The sequence below is a fragment of the Chamaea fasciata genome, unplaced genomic scaffold (assembly GCF_029207755.1).
Source record: "Chamaea fasciata isolate MVZ Bird 193981 ecotype frontalis unplaced genomic scaffold, bChaFas1.0.hap1 SCAF_244, whole genome shotgun sequence".
Classification (NCBI taxonomy): Eukaryota; Metazoa; Chordata; class Aves; order Passeriformes; family Sylviidae; genus Chamaea; species Chamaea fasciata.
Window position 1 is genome coordinate 109,170 of NW_027094329.1, and position 13,850 is coordinate 123,019.

Here is a 13,850-nt window from a genome sequence, read left to right on the forward strand (position 1 = left end):
TGGACAACAATTCCTAGGCACCGCGGGGAGCGGTGGGGTTTGGGGGGTCCTGGTACCAGCACGGGTGTTGCCTGCACCCTGGCCCGTTCCAGACAGCACAAAGAAATCGCCACCGCCGTCCTCTCGTGCCCAGAGCTCCGGTAGGACCCCAGCGCAGCACCGGCTGCAGGCGGAGCAGGAGAGGCTCGTGCCGTCCGCAGTGATCCTGATCCCTGGCTCTGAGACCCACAGCCCGCCCACAGCGGGAGAGGCGGCACCGCTCGGAAGGTCGTACAGCCACCGAGAACACTAGGTGAGGCCAACAGATGCTTTCTCGCTTCCCAGGCTAAGAGAAGCACTTTCCGTGCTGGAAAGAGCTTCTCTGCAGCAAATGCTGCTTGTTTACTTTAGGACAGAAGGTGCTCCTAGAACAAAAGAACAAAAGACTAGAACAAAACTCCTATACGTTCATTGACTTTCCAGAGCCCTGTTGATTTGCCCAAGCAATCCCCTGCTTAATGGAAACATGCATCTCCCTACTGCCCTTGTATCAAGGGTCGGCAGGGGAGAAGATCCCACTTCAGGCTCCCACAACCCATCTCCAGGTTTCTCTCTAAGCCCTCCCGGTGTAGCAATGTGTCTGAATAACTTGGGCCATTTCCTGTATCAGCCAAACTGTTTGTAGTGAAGATGACACCTGCAGTCTTCTTTTCCAGAGTTCGCAGGAATTCATCAAGGCTACAGGAACAACAACAGCTCTAAAAATAAGAGCCTAGGAAAGCCTCTCCAAGAAATGCAAAACTCAGATAGGAGACACATAGCACGGTGATGGACACTTAACCAATTAAGTGCCCTGAAAGATGTGTGCGTGCGTTCCTGCCTTCCTGCCTGCCCGCCTGATGGAGAAATAACTTAGCCGACCGAGAGAGACACCTGTACCCATGAAGAGTAGTGCTAGAAACTGGAACTGTAGCTTTATGTACACAAGAAAGTAGCTGCTGTTAGAAGCATGTTGTTTCCTTAATTTCAGCAGCCCATTTTCCCCCTGTATCCCTGTGGCTACCTGCTCCCACTGCAGAACAGAACCAGCACCCAGCCAGCAGCTCCTCAGTCCTGGCAGGTCAGCGGCACTTCCAGGAGCACACCAGGCTGGCAGCAAACTGCCCAAAGGGCACTCAGCCCTAGACCCTTCAAACCCTCCAAAGTAGCTTGGCCAGGGGGCAGGGTCAGCACCAAAGACACAGACACCAACCTCAGGAGCTCAGGGTCTTTGGAGACAGCTCAGAGCAGCCAAGAACCTCCCAAGGAGAAGCTCAGCAATGCTCCCCAGCACTGCTACCCAAGGTGACCTACAGGGACTGAGATCCAGCACCAGGGACCCTGAGCCTTACCCCCAGCAGCTGGGAATCCCCTGTCACAACCCAGCCCTGGAGAGCCCCCCCAGAACTGGCAATTCCCGCGGGTGCGTCCGCCCGCAGGCCAAGAGGCTCTGGCTGTGCCGGGACAGGGCCCAGGTCGGGCAAATGCTGCAATAAACAGGCGCACACAACTCCCACGGTGGGAACAGCTGGGCTCAGCCTCCTCCGGCGTCGCACCAAAGCCGGGCCAGGGCTTCAGGAGCAATGCAGGAGCTGCCTTTGGCCCCGCTCCTCCCAACAAGGCCACAGGACTCATCTCAGGGCCCTGTCCGGCCTCTGAACACAGAAAGGTCAAGCCATGTTTCACTAATGAGCACGGACCTAGCCCAGAACACTAATGATCCTGGCTACCGCACTGCCGACAGGATACAAACACAACATCTGGGTTGAAGGCTCACCCAGAGGTCAGCTTTGCCTCAAGACTCTGCTTCAGGCCTCAGGCCTTCAGGAAGTCCCAAGCTGCTTGAACCTCTGCGCAAAGCCTGCTCCCATCTCCTGTGGAACCTCACAGATCAGGCAGCACTTCCTCGGCCCACTCCTGAGGCTATTTAGCCTGCCAGCAAAGAGCAGGGACTGACCTGGGAATGACAGAAGGCAGGGAGGGGAAAGGACCCTTTTGCTTCCATCCAGAAAGCCAAAGGCCGTCAAAAAACCCTCTGGTGAACACCTGAGCAGCACCAGGAGATGAAAGGCCTGGCACTCCTGACTCCCAGAGCTCCCAGGCCTGCCTTGCCCCTCACCTTCAGCCCCCGTCTTGGACAGCAAGGCAATCCCAGGGACAGAAATCCAGGCTCCTGCTGCTCCTGGACGGAGGCACCCAACAGCTCTGTGCTGACTGAACATGGCAGCAAAATCAGGATGCTGCTCTTCCTTGGGCAAAACTCCAGCCACTAAAAAGCTGGAATGCAGGACAACCCTGCCTCTCCACCGGGGCACTTGGATCCAGCCCTACTGACACATGGACATTTGAGACAGGAATCCATAACCCTCCGTGAAATCACATCACAGCCTCCAGGTGTTTTCCTGTTGGTGTCCTCACTTACCTGGCATAGGCTTCTTCCAAGGCTTTGCAGACACTTTGCCTCTAGCCAAAAAGATTAACATCGCCTTCTTTCCAGCTTTCAAGAAGTCACAGCAAGTCATCCTGGTCCCATGTTCCACATCAGATTCTCCTGTAAAAAGAAAGATATTTTTTCTGTTCAGATCCTTTCTCAAGCTATCAAGAAAACCAGGATCCCACATGCACTCCCAGAAATTCTCTCAACACCATTTGCTGCTTCTGTCTCTGCCAGGGCACCAACAAGTCCTGGGACACTTCTTGTTCCCTGCTGGCCAGTGACCATGAGCGATAAAAGAAGGCACCAGTATTGCTGCTAATTTTACAGCCACAGGCTTTGAACTTTCCACAAGTTAAAAGCAGAAGCAGACACTCCTCATCGGGCTCGAGTTCTCGGTTCCTGGCCCAGGAGACGCGCGGCCGCAGCTGCTCAAGCTTCTCTACCACTGCAGAGCACACCGAACACGGCAGGCGCACGGCAGGTGACGAACAAGCGACTTCTCCAATCCCGGCCCCGGAGAGGCGTGGCCGCCGCTCCTCGAGCTCCTCCGCCTCTGCACAGCACTGAACGCACGGCAGGAGCACCGGAAGTGACAAAAGAGCGAGGTCACGCTTCCCGGCCCGGGAGACGCGTGTCTGCCGCTCCTCGAGGATCTCAGCCGCCGCAAAGCACGCCGAGCAGGTAAGCGCACTGCAGATAATGAATAAGTGAAATCTTGCTTCCCAGCCCCGAAAATGCACTTTCGGTGCTTGAGGAGCTTCTCTGCTTCTGGAGAGCAGGGAAACCGCGCCCAGCCGCTGTTCGCAGCCAGCCTGCGGCGTGCCGCCGTAGAAAGCACTAGGCGCTGCCAAAAGCCGCTTTCTCGCTTCCCAGGCTAGGAGAAGCACCTTCCGTGCTGCAAACAGCTTCTCTGCTTGTGGAGAGCTCGGAAACCACGCCTAGCCGCTGTTCGCAGCCAGCCTGCGGCGTGCCGCCGTAGAAAGCACTAGGCGCTGCCAAAAGCCGCTTTCACGCTTCCCAGGCTAGGAGAAGCACCTTCCGTGCTGCAAACAGCTTCTCTGCTTGTGGAGAGCTCGGAAACCGCGCCTAGCCGCTGTTCGCAGCCAGCCTGCAGCGTACAGCCTCCGAGAGCACTAGCCGCGGCCAAAAGGCGCTTTCTCGCTTCCCAGGCTAAGAGAAGCACTTTCCGTGCTGCAAACAGCTTCTCAGCTTCTGAAGAGCTCAGAAACCGCGGCGAGCCGCTGCTCGCAGCCAGCCTGCAGCGTGCAGCCTCTGAGAGCAGTAGGCGCGGCCAAAAGGCGCTGTCTTGCTTCCCAGGCTAAGAGAAGCGTTTTCCGTGCTGCAAACAGCTTCTCTGCTTGTGGAGAACTCAGAAACCGCGCCGAGAGGCTGCTCGCAGCCAGCCTGCAGCGTGCAGCCTCCGACAGCACTATGCGCGGCCAAAAGACGCTTTCTCGCTTCCCAGGCTAAGAGAAGCACTTTCCGTGCTGCAAACAGCTTCTCTGCTTGTGGAGAGCTCGAAACCGCGCCTAGCCGCTGTTCGCGGCCAGCCTGCCGCGTACCGCTGGAGAAAGCACTAGGCGTGGCCAAAAGGCGCTTTCTCACTTCCCAGGCTAGGAGAAGCACTTTCCGTGCTGCAAACAGCTTCTCTGCCTGTGGAGAGCTCGGAAACAGCGTTTAACGCTGTTCCAAGCCTGCCTGCAAGCGAACCACCGGAGAGTGCACTGGGCGCGGCCAAACGGCGTTTTCTCGCTTCCCAGGCTAGGAGAAGCACTTTCCGTGCTGCAAACAGCTTCTCTGCCTGTGGAGAGCTCGGAAACAGCGTTTAACGCTGTTCCAAGCCTGCCTGCAAGCGAACCGCCGGAGAGTGCACTGGGCGCGGCCAAACGGCGTTTTCTCGCTTCCCAGGCTAGGAGAAGCACTTTCCGTGCTGCAAACAGCTTCTCTGCCTGTGGAGAGCTCGGAAACAGCGTTTAACGCTGTTCCAAGCCTGCCTGCGAGCGAACCGGCGGAGAGTGCACTGGGCGCGGCCAAACGGCGTTTTCTCGCTTCCCAGGCTAGGAGAAGCACTTTCCGTGCTGCAAACAGCTTCTCTGCCTGTGGAGAGCTCGGAAACAGCGTTTAACGCTGTTCTAAGCCTGCCTGCAAGCGAACCGCCGGAGAGTGCACTGGGCGCGGCCAAACAGCGTTTTCTCGCTTCCCAGGCTAGGAGAAGCACTTTCCGTGCTGCAAACAGCTTCTCTGCCTGTGGAGAGCACGGAAACAGCGTTTAACGCTGTTCCAAGCCTGCCTGCAAGCGAACCGCCGGAGAGTGCACTGGGCGCGGCCAAACGGCGTTTTCCTCGCTTCCCAGGCTAGGAGAAGCACTTTCCGTGCTGCAAACAGCTTCTCTGCTTGTGGAGAGCTCGGAAACAACGCCTAGCCGCTGTTCGCAGCCAGCCTGCGGCGTGCCGCCGTAGAAAGCACTAGGCGCTGCCAAAAGCCGCTTTCTCGCTTCCCAGGCTAGGAGAAGCACCTTCCGTGCTGCAAACAGCTTCTCTGCTTGTGGAGAGCTCGGAAACCACGCCTAGCCGCTGTTCGCAGCCAGCCTGCGGCGTGCCGCCGTAGAAAGCACTAGGCGCTGCCAAAAGCCGCTTTCTCGCTTCCCAGGCTAGGAGAAGCACCTTCCGTGCTGCAAACAGCTTCTCTGCTTGTGGAGAGCTCGGAAACCGCGCCTAGCCGCTGTTCGCAGCCAGCCTGCGGCGTACAGCCTCCGAGAGCACTAGCCGCGGCCAAAAGGCGCTTTCTCGCTTCCCAGGCTAAGAGAAGCACTTTCCGTGCTGCAAACAGCTTCTCAGCTTCTGAAGAGCTCAGAAACCGCGGCGAGCCGCTGCTCGCAGCCAGCCTGCAGCGTGCAGCCTCTGAGAGCAGTAGGCGCGGCCAAAAGGCGCTGTCTCGCTTCCCAGGCTAAGAGAAGCGTTTTCCGTGCTGCAAACAGCTTCTCTGCTTGTGGAGAACTCAGAAACCGCGCCGAGAGGCTGCTCGCAGCCAGCCTGCAGCGTGCAGCCTCCGACAGCACTATGCGCGGCCAAAAGACGCTTTCTCGCTTCCCAGGCTAAGAGAAGCACTTTCCGTGCTGCAAACAGCTTCTCTGCTTGTGGAGAGCTCGAAACCGCGCCTAGCCGCTGTTCGCGGCCAGCCTGCAAGCGAACCGCCGGAGAGTGCACTGGGCGCGGCCAAACGGCGTTTTCCTCGCTTCCCAGGCTAGGAGAAGCACTTTCCGTGCTGCAAACAGCTTCTCTGCCTGTGGAGAGCTCGGAAACAGCGTTTAACGCTGTTCCAAGCCTGCCTGCAAGCGAACCGCCGGAGAGTGCACTGGGCGCGGCCAAACGGCGTTTTCTCGCTTCCCAGGCTAGGAGAAGCACTTTCCGTGCTGCAAACAGCTTCTCTGCCTGTGGAGAGCTCGGAAACAGCGTTTAACGCTGTTCCAAGCCTGCCTGCAAGCGAACCGCCGGAGAGTGCACTAGGCGCGGCCAAACGGCGTTTTCTCGCTTCCCAGGCTAGGAGAAGCACTTTCCGTGCTGCAAACAGCTTCTCTGCCTGTGGAGAGCTCGGAAACAGCGTTTAACGCAGTTCCAAGCCTGCCTGCAAGCGAACCGCCGGAGAGTGCACTGGGCGCGGCCAAACGGCGTTTTCTCGCTTCCCAGGCTAGGAGAAGCACTTTCCGTGCTGCAAACAGCTTCTCTGCCTGTGGAGAGCTCGGAAACAGCGTTTAAACGCTGTTCCAAGCCTGCCTGCAAGCGAACCGCCCGAGAGTGCACGAGGCGCGGCCAAACGGCGTTTTCCTCGCTTCCCAGGCTAGGAGAAGCACTTTCCGTGCTGCAAACAGCTTCTCTGCTTGTGGAGAGCTCGAAACCGCGCCTAAGCCGCTGTTCGCGGCCAGCCTGCCGCGTACCGCTGGAGAAAGCACTAGGCGTGGCCAAAAGGCGCTTTCTCCCTTCCCAGGCTAGGAGAAGCACTTTCCGTGCTGCAAACAGCTTCTCTGCCTGTGGAGAGCTCGGAAACAGCGTTTAACGCTGTTCCAAGCCTGCCTGCAAGCGAACCGCCGGAGAGTGCACTGGGCGCGGCCAAACGGCGTTTTCCTCGCTTCCCAGGCTAGGAGAAGCACTTTCCGTGCTGCAAACAGCTTCTCTGCCTGTGGAGAGCTCGGAAACAGCGTTTAACGCTGTTCCAAGCCTGCCTGCAAGCGAACCGCCGGAGAGTGCACTGGGCGCGGCCAAACGGCGTTTTCCTCGCTTCCCAGGCTAGGAGAAGCACTTTCCGTGCTGCAAACAGCTTCTCTGCCTGTGGAGAGCTCGGAAACAGCGTTTAACGCTGTTCCAAGCCTGCCTGCGAGCGAACCGGCGGAGAGTGCACTGGGCGCGGCCAAACGGCGTTTTCCTCGCTTCCCAGGCTAGGAGAAGCACTTTCCGTGCTGCAAACAGCTTCTCTGCCTGTGGAGAGCTCGGAAACAGCGTTTAACGCAGTTCCAAGCCTGCCTGCAAGCGAACCGCCGGAGAGTGCACTGGGCGCGGCCAAACGGCGTTTTCTCGCTTCCCAGGCTAGGAGAAGCACTTTCCGTGCTGCAAACAGCTTCTCTGCCTGTGGAGAGCTCGGAAACAGCGTTTAACGCTGTTCCAAGCCTGCCTGCAAGCGAACCGCCCGAGAGTGCACGAGGCGCGGCCAAACGGCGTTTTCTCGCTTCCCAGGCTAGGAGAAGCACTTTCCGTGCTGCAAACAGCTTCTCTGCTTGTGGAGAGCTCGAAACCGCGCCTAGCCGCTGTTCGCGGCCAGCCTGCCGCGTACCGCTGGAGAAAGCACTAGGCGTGGCCAAAAGGCGCTTTCTCCCTTCCCAGGCTAGGAGAAGCACTTTCCGTGCTGCAAACAGCTTCTCTGCCTGTGGAGAGCTCGGAAACAGCGTTTAACGCTGTTCCAAGCCTGCCTGCAAGCGAACCGCCGGAGAGTGCACTGGGCGCGGCCAAACGGCGTTTTCCTCGCTTCCCAGGCTAGGAGAAGCACTTTCCGTGCTGCAAACAGCTTCTCTGCCTGTGGAGAGCTCGGAAACAGCGTTTAACGCTGTTCCAAGCCTGCCTGCAAGCGAACCGCCGGAGAGTGCACTGGGCGCGGCCAAACGGCGTTTTCTCGCTTCCCAGGCTAGGAGAAGCACTTTCCGTGCTGCAAACAGCTTCTCTGCCTGTGGAGAGCTCGGAAACAGCGTTTAACGCTGTTCCAAGCCTGCCTGCGAGCGAACCGGCGGAGAGTGCACTGGGCGCGGCCAAACGGCGTTTTCCTCGCTTCCCAGGCTAGGAGAAGCACTTTCCGTGCTGCAAACAGCTTCTCTGCTTGTGGAGAGCTCGGAAACAACGCCTAGCCGCTGTTCGCAGCCAGCCTGCGGCGTGCCGCCGTAGAAAGCACTAGGCGCTGCCAAACGGCGTTTTCTCGCTTCCCAGGCTAGGAGAAGCACCTTCCGTGCTGCAAACAGCTTCTCTGCTTGTGGAGAGCTCGGAAACCACGCCTAGCCGCTGTTCGCAGCCAGCCTGCGGCGTGCCGCCGTAGAAAGCACTAGGCGCTGCCAAAAGCCGCTTTCTCGCTTCCCAGGCTAGGAGAAGCACCTTCCGTGCTGCAAACAGCTTCTCTGCTTGTGGAGAGCTCGGAAACCGCGCCTAGCCGCTGTTCGCAGCCAGCCTGCGGCGTACAGCCTCCGAGAGCACTAGCCGCGGCCAAAAGGCGCTTTCTCGCTTCCCAGGCTAAGAGAAGCACTTTCCGTGCTGCAAACAGCTTCTCTGCTTGTGGAGAGCTCGAAACCGCGCCTAGCCGCTGTTCGCGGCCAGCCTGCAAGCGAACCGCCGGGGAGTGCACTGGGCGCGGCCAAACGGCGTTTTCTCGCTTCCCAGGCTAGGAGAAGCACTTTCCGTGCTGCAAACAGCTTCTCTGCCTGTGGAGAGCTCGGAAACAGCGTTTAACGCTGTTCCAAGCCTGCCTGCAAGCGAACCGCCGGAGAGTGCACTGGGCGCGGCCAAACGGCGTTTTCTCGCTTCCCAGGCTAGGAGAAGCACTTTCCGTGCTGCAAACAGCTTCTCTGCCTGTGGAGAGCTCGGAAACAGCGTTTAACGCTGTTCCAAGCCTGCCTGCAAGCGAACCGCCGGAGCGTGCACTAGGCGCGGCCAAACGGCGTTTTCTCGCTTCCCAGGCTAGGAGAAGCACTTTCCGTGCTGCAAACAGCTTCTCTGCCTGTGGAGAGCTCGGAAACAGCGTTTAACGCAGTTCCAAGCCTGCCTGCAAGCGAACCGCCGGAGAGTGCACTGGGCGCGGCCAAACGGCGTTTTCTCGCTTCCCAGGCTAGGAGAAGCACTTTCCGTGCTGCAAACAGCTTCTCTGCCTGTGGAGAGCTCGGAAACAGCGTTTAACGCTGTTCCAAGCCTGCCTGCAAGCGAACCGCCGGAGAGTGCACTAGGCGCGGCCAAACGGCGTTTTCTCGCTTCCCAGGCTAGGAGAAGCACTTTCCGTGCTGCAAACAGCTTCTCTGCCTGTGGAGAGCTCGGAAACAGCGTTTAACGCAGTTCCAAGCCTGCCTGCAAGCGAACCGCCGGAGAGTGCACTGGGCGCGGCCAAACGGCGTTTTCTCGCTTCCCAGGCTAGGAGAAGCACTTTCCGTGCTGCAAACAGCTTCTCTGCCTGTGGAGAGCTCGGAAACAGCGTTTAACGCTGTTCCAAGCCTGCCTGCAAGCGAACCGCCCGAGAGTGCACGAGGCGCGGCCAAACGGCGTTTTCTCGCTTCCCAGGCTAGGAGAAGCACTTTCCGTGCTGCAAACAGCTTCTCTGCTTGTGGAGAGCTCGAAACCGCGCCTAGCCGCTGTTCGCGGCCAGCCTGCCGCGTACCGCTGGAGAAAGCACTAGGCGTGGCCAAAAGGCGTTTTCTCGCTTCCCAGGCTAGGAGAAGCACTTTCCGTGCTGCAAACAGCTTCTCTGCCTGTGGAGAGCTCGGAAACAGCGTTTAACGCTGTTCCAAGCCTGCCTGCAAGCGAACCGCCGGAGAGTGCACTGGGCGCGGCCAAACGGCGTTTTCTCGCTTCCCAGGCTAGGAGAAGCACTTTCCGTGCTGCAAACAGCTTCTCTGCCTGTGGAGAGCTCGGAAACAGCGTTTAACGCTGTTCCAAGCCTGCCTGCAAGCGAACCGCCGGAGAGTGCACTGGGCGCGGCCAAACGGCGTTTTCTCGCTTCCCAGGCTAGGAGAAGCACTTTCCGTGCTGCAAACACCTTCTCTGCCTGTGGAGAGCTCGGAAACAGCGTTTAACGCTGTTCCAAGCCTGCCTGCGAGCGAACCGGCGGAGAGTGCACTGGGCGCGGCCAAACGGCGTTTTCTCGCTTCCCAGGCTAGGAGAAGCACTTTCCGTGCTGCAAACAGCTTCTCTGCTTGTGGAGAGCTCGGAAACAACGCCTAGCCGCTGTTCGCAGCCAACCTGCGGCGTGCCGCCGTAAAAAGCACTAGGCGCTGCCAAAAGCCGCTTTCTCGCTTCCCAGGCTAGGAGAAGCACCTTCCGTGCTGCAAACAGCTTCTCTGCTTGTGGAGAGCTCGGAAAACACGCCTAGCCGCTGTTCGCAGCCAGCCTGCGGCGTGCCGCCGTAGAAAGCACTAGGCGCTGCCAAAAGCCGCTTTCTCGCTTCCCAGGCTAGGAGAAGCACCTTCCGTGCTGCAAACAGCTTCTCTGCTTGTGGAGAGCTCGGAAACCGCGCCTAGCCGCTGTTCGCAGCCAGCCTGCGGCGTACAGCCTCCGAGAGCACTAGCCGCGGCCAAAAGGCGCTTTCTCGCTTCCCAGGCTAAGAGAAGCACTTTCCGTGCTGCAAACAGCTTCTCTGCTTGTGGAGAGCTCGAAACCGCGCCTAGCCGCTGTTCGCGGCCAGCCTGCAAGCGAACCGCCGGGGAGTGCACTGGGCGCGGCCAAACGGCGTTTTCTCGCTTCCCAGGCTAGGAGAAGCACTTTCCGTGCTGCAAACAGCTTCTCTGCCTGTGGAGAGCTCGGAAACAGCGTTTAACGCTGTTCCAAGCCTGCCTGCAAGCGAACCGCCGGAGAGTGCACTGGGCGCGGCCAAACGGCGTTTTCTCGCTTCCCAGGCTAGGAGAAGCACTTTCCGTGCTGCAAACAGCTTCTCTGCCTGTGGAGAGCTCGGAAACAGCGTTTAACGCTGTTCTAAGCCTGCCTGCAAGCGAACCGCCGGAGCGTGCACTAGGCGCGGCCAAACGGCGTTTTCTCGCTTCCCAGGCTAGGAGAAGCACTTTCCGTGCTGCAAACAGCTTCTCTGCCTGTGGAGAGCTCGGAAACAGCGTTTAACGCAGTTCCAAGCCTGCCTGCAAGCGAACCGCCGGAGAGTGCACTGGGCGCGGCCAAACGGCGTTTTCTCGCTTCCCAGGCTAGGAGAAGCACTTTCCGTGCTGCAAACAGCTTCTCTGCCTGTGGAGAGCTCGGAAACAGCGTTTAACGCGGTTCCAAGCCTGCCTGCAAGCGAACCGCCGGAGAGTGCACTAGGCGCGGCCAAACGGCGTTTTCTCGCTTCCCAGGCTAGGAGAAGCACTTTCCGTGCTGCAAACAGCTTCTCTGCCTGTGGAGAGCTCGGAAACAGCGTTTAACGCTGTTCCAAGCCTGCCTGCGAGCGAACCGGCGGAGAGTGCACTAGGCGCGGCCAAACGGCGTTTTCTCGCTTCCCAGGCTAGGAGAAGCACTTTCCGTGCTGCAAACAGCTTCTCTGCCTGTGGAGAGCTCGGAAACAGCGTTTAACGCTGTTCCAAGCCTGCCTGCGAGCGAACCGCCGGAGAGTGCACTAGGCGGGGCCAAACGGCGTTATCTCGCTTCCCAGGCTAGGAGAAGCACTTTCCGTGCTGCAAACAGCTTCTCTGCCTGTGGAGAGCTCGGAAACAGCGTTTAACGCTGTTCCAAGCCTGCCTGCGAGCGAACCGCCGGAGAGTGCACTAGGCGCGGCCAAACGGCGTTTTCCTCGCTTCCCAGGCTAGGAGAAGCACTTTCCGTGCTGCAAACAGCTTCTCTGCCTGTGGAGAGCTCGGAAACAGCGTTTAACGCTGTTCCAAGCCTGCCTGCAAGCGAACCGCCGGAGAGTGCACTGGGCGCGGCCAAACGGCGTTTTCTCGCTTCCCAGGCTAGGAGAAGCACTTTCCGTGCTGCAAACAGCTTCTCTGCCTGTGGAGAGCTCGGAAACAGCGTTTAACGCTGTTCCAAGCCTGCCTGCGAGCGAACCGGCGGAGAGTGCACTGGGCGCGGGCCAAACGGCGTTTTCTCGCTTCCCAGGCTAGGAGAAGCACTTTCCGTGCTGCAAACAGCTTCTCTGCCTGTGGAGAGCTCGGAAACAGCGTTTAACGCTGTTCCAAGCCTGCCTGCAAGCGAACCGCCGGAGAGTGCACTGGGCGCGGCCAAACGGCGTTTTCTCGCTTCCCAGGCTAGGAGAAGCGTTTTCCGTGCTGCAAACAGCTTCTCTGCCTGTGGAGAGCTCGGAAACAGCGTTTAACGCTGTTCCAAGCCTGCCTGCAAGCGAACCGCCGGAGAGTGCACTGGGCGCGGCCAAACGGCGTTTTCTCGCTTCCCAGGCTAGGAGAAGCACTTTCCGTGCTGCAAACAGCTTCTCTGCCTGTGGAGAGCTCGGAAACAGCGTTTAACGCTGTTCCAAGCCTGCCTGCAAGCGAACCGGCGGAGAGTGCACTGGGCGCGGCCAAACGGCGTTTTCTCGCTTCCCAGGCTAGGAGAAGCACTTTCCGTGCTGCAAACAGCTTCTCTGCCTGTGGAGAGCTCGGAAACAGCGTTTAACGCTGTTCCAAGCCTGCCTGCGAGCGAACCGGCGGAGAGTGCACTAGGCGCGGCCAAACGGCGTTTTCTCGCTTCCCAGGCTAGGAGAAGCACTTTCCGTGCTGCAAACAGCTTCTCTGCCTGTGGAGAGCTCGGAAACAGCGTTTAAACGCTGTTCCAAGCCTGCCTGCAAGCGAACCGGCGGAGAGTGCACTGGGCGCGGCCAAACGGCGTTTTCTCGCTTCCCAGGCTAGGAGAAGCACTTTCCGTGCTGCAAACAGCTTCTCTGCCTGTGGAGAGCTCGGAAACAGCGTTTAACGCTGTTCCAAGCCTGCCTGCGAGCGAACCGGCGGAGAGTGCACTAGGCGCGGCCAAACGGCGTTTTCTCGCTTCCCAGGCTAGGAGAAGCACTTTCCGTGCTGCAAACAGCTTCTCTGCCTGTGGAGAGCTCGGAAACAGCGTTTAACGCTGTTCCAAGCCTGCCTGCGAGCGAACCGGCGGAGAGTGCACTGGGCGCGGCCAAACGGCGTTTTCTCGCTTCCCAGGCTAGGAGAAGCACTTTCCGTGCTGCAAACAGCTTCTCTGCCTGTGGAGAGCTCGGAAACAGCGTTTAACGCTGTTCCAAGCCTGCCTGCAAGCGAACCGCCGGAGAGTGCACTGGGCGCGGCCAAACGGCGTTTTCTCGCTTCCCAGGCTAGGAGAAGCACTTTCCGTGCTGCAAACAGCTTCTCTGCCTGTGGAGAGCTCGGAAACAGCGTTTAAACGCTGTTCCAAGCCTGCCTGCAAGCGAACCGCCGGAGAGTGCACTGGGCGCGGCCAAACGGCGTTTTCTCGCTTCCCAGGCTAGGAGAAGCACTTTCCGTGCTGCAAACAGCTTCTCTGCCTGTGGAGAGCTCGGAAACAGCGTTTAACGCTGTTCCAAGCCTGCCTGCAAGCGAACCGCCGGAGAGTGCACTGGGCGCGGCCAAACGGCGTTTTCTCGCTTCCCAGGCTAGGAGAAGCACTTTCCGTGCTGCAAACAGCTTCTCTGCCTGTGGAGAGCTCGGAAACAGCGTTTAACGCTGTTCCAAGCCTGCCTGCAAGCGAACCGCCGAGAGAGTGCACTGGGCGCGGCCAAACGGCGTTTTCTCGCTTCCCAGGCTAGGAGAAGCACTTTCCGTGCTGCAAACAGCTTCTCTGCCTGTGGAGAGCTCGGAAACAGCGTTTAAACGCTGTTCCAAGCCTGCCTGCGAGCGAACCGGCGGAGAGTGCACTAGGGCGCGGCCAAACGGCGTTTTCTCGCTTCACAGGCTAGGAGAAGCACTTTCCGTGCTGCAAACAGCTTCTCTGCCTGTGGAGAGCTCGGAAACAGCGTTTAAACGCTGTTCCAAGCCTGCCTGCGAGCGAACCGCCGGAGAGTGCACTGGGCGCGGCCAAACGGCGTTTTCTCTCGCTTCCCAGGCTAGGAGAAGCACTTTTCCGTGCTGCAAACAGCTTCTCTGCCTGTGGAGAGCTCGGAAACAGCGTTTAACGCTGTTCCAAGCCTGCCTGCAAGCGAACCGGCGGAGAGTGCACTGGGCGCGGGCCAAACGGCGTTTTCCTCGCTT

The 13,850-nt window shown here is 59.0% G+C and overlaps 1 long non-coding RNA gene across 1 annotated transcript; it reads right to left on the reverse strand.

The window, feature by feature from the left end:
- Nucleotides 1–302: 302 nt before the first annotated feature.
- On the reverse strand, nucleotides 303–2,844 carry LOC136305008 (uncharacterized). Its single transcript, XR_010724966.1, has 3 exons — nucleotides 2,665–2,844; nucleotides 2,441–2,569; nucleotides 303–404 (listed from the first exon to the last, which is right to left on the reverse strand). It is a non-coding gene; the product is annotated as an uncharacterized lncRNA (long non-coding RNA).
- Between the last annotated feature and the right edge of the window lie 11,006 nt (nucleotides 2,845–13,850).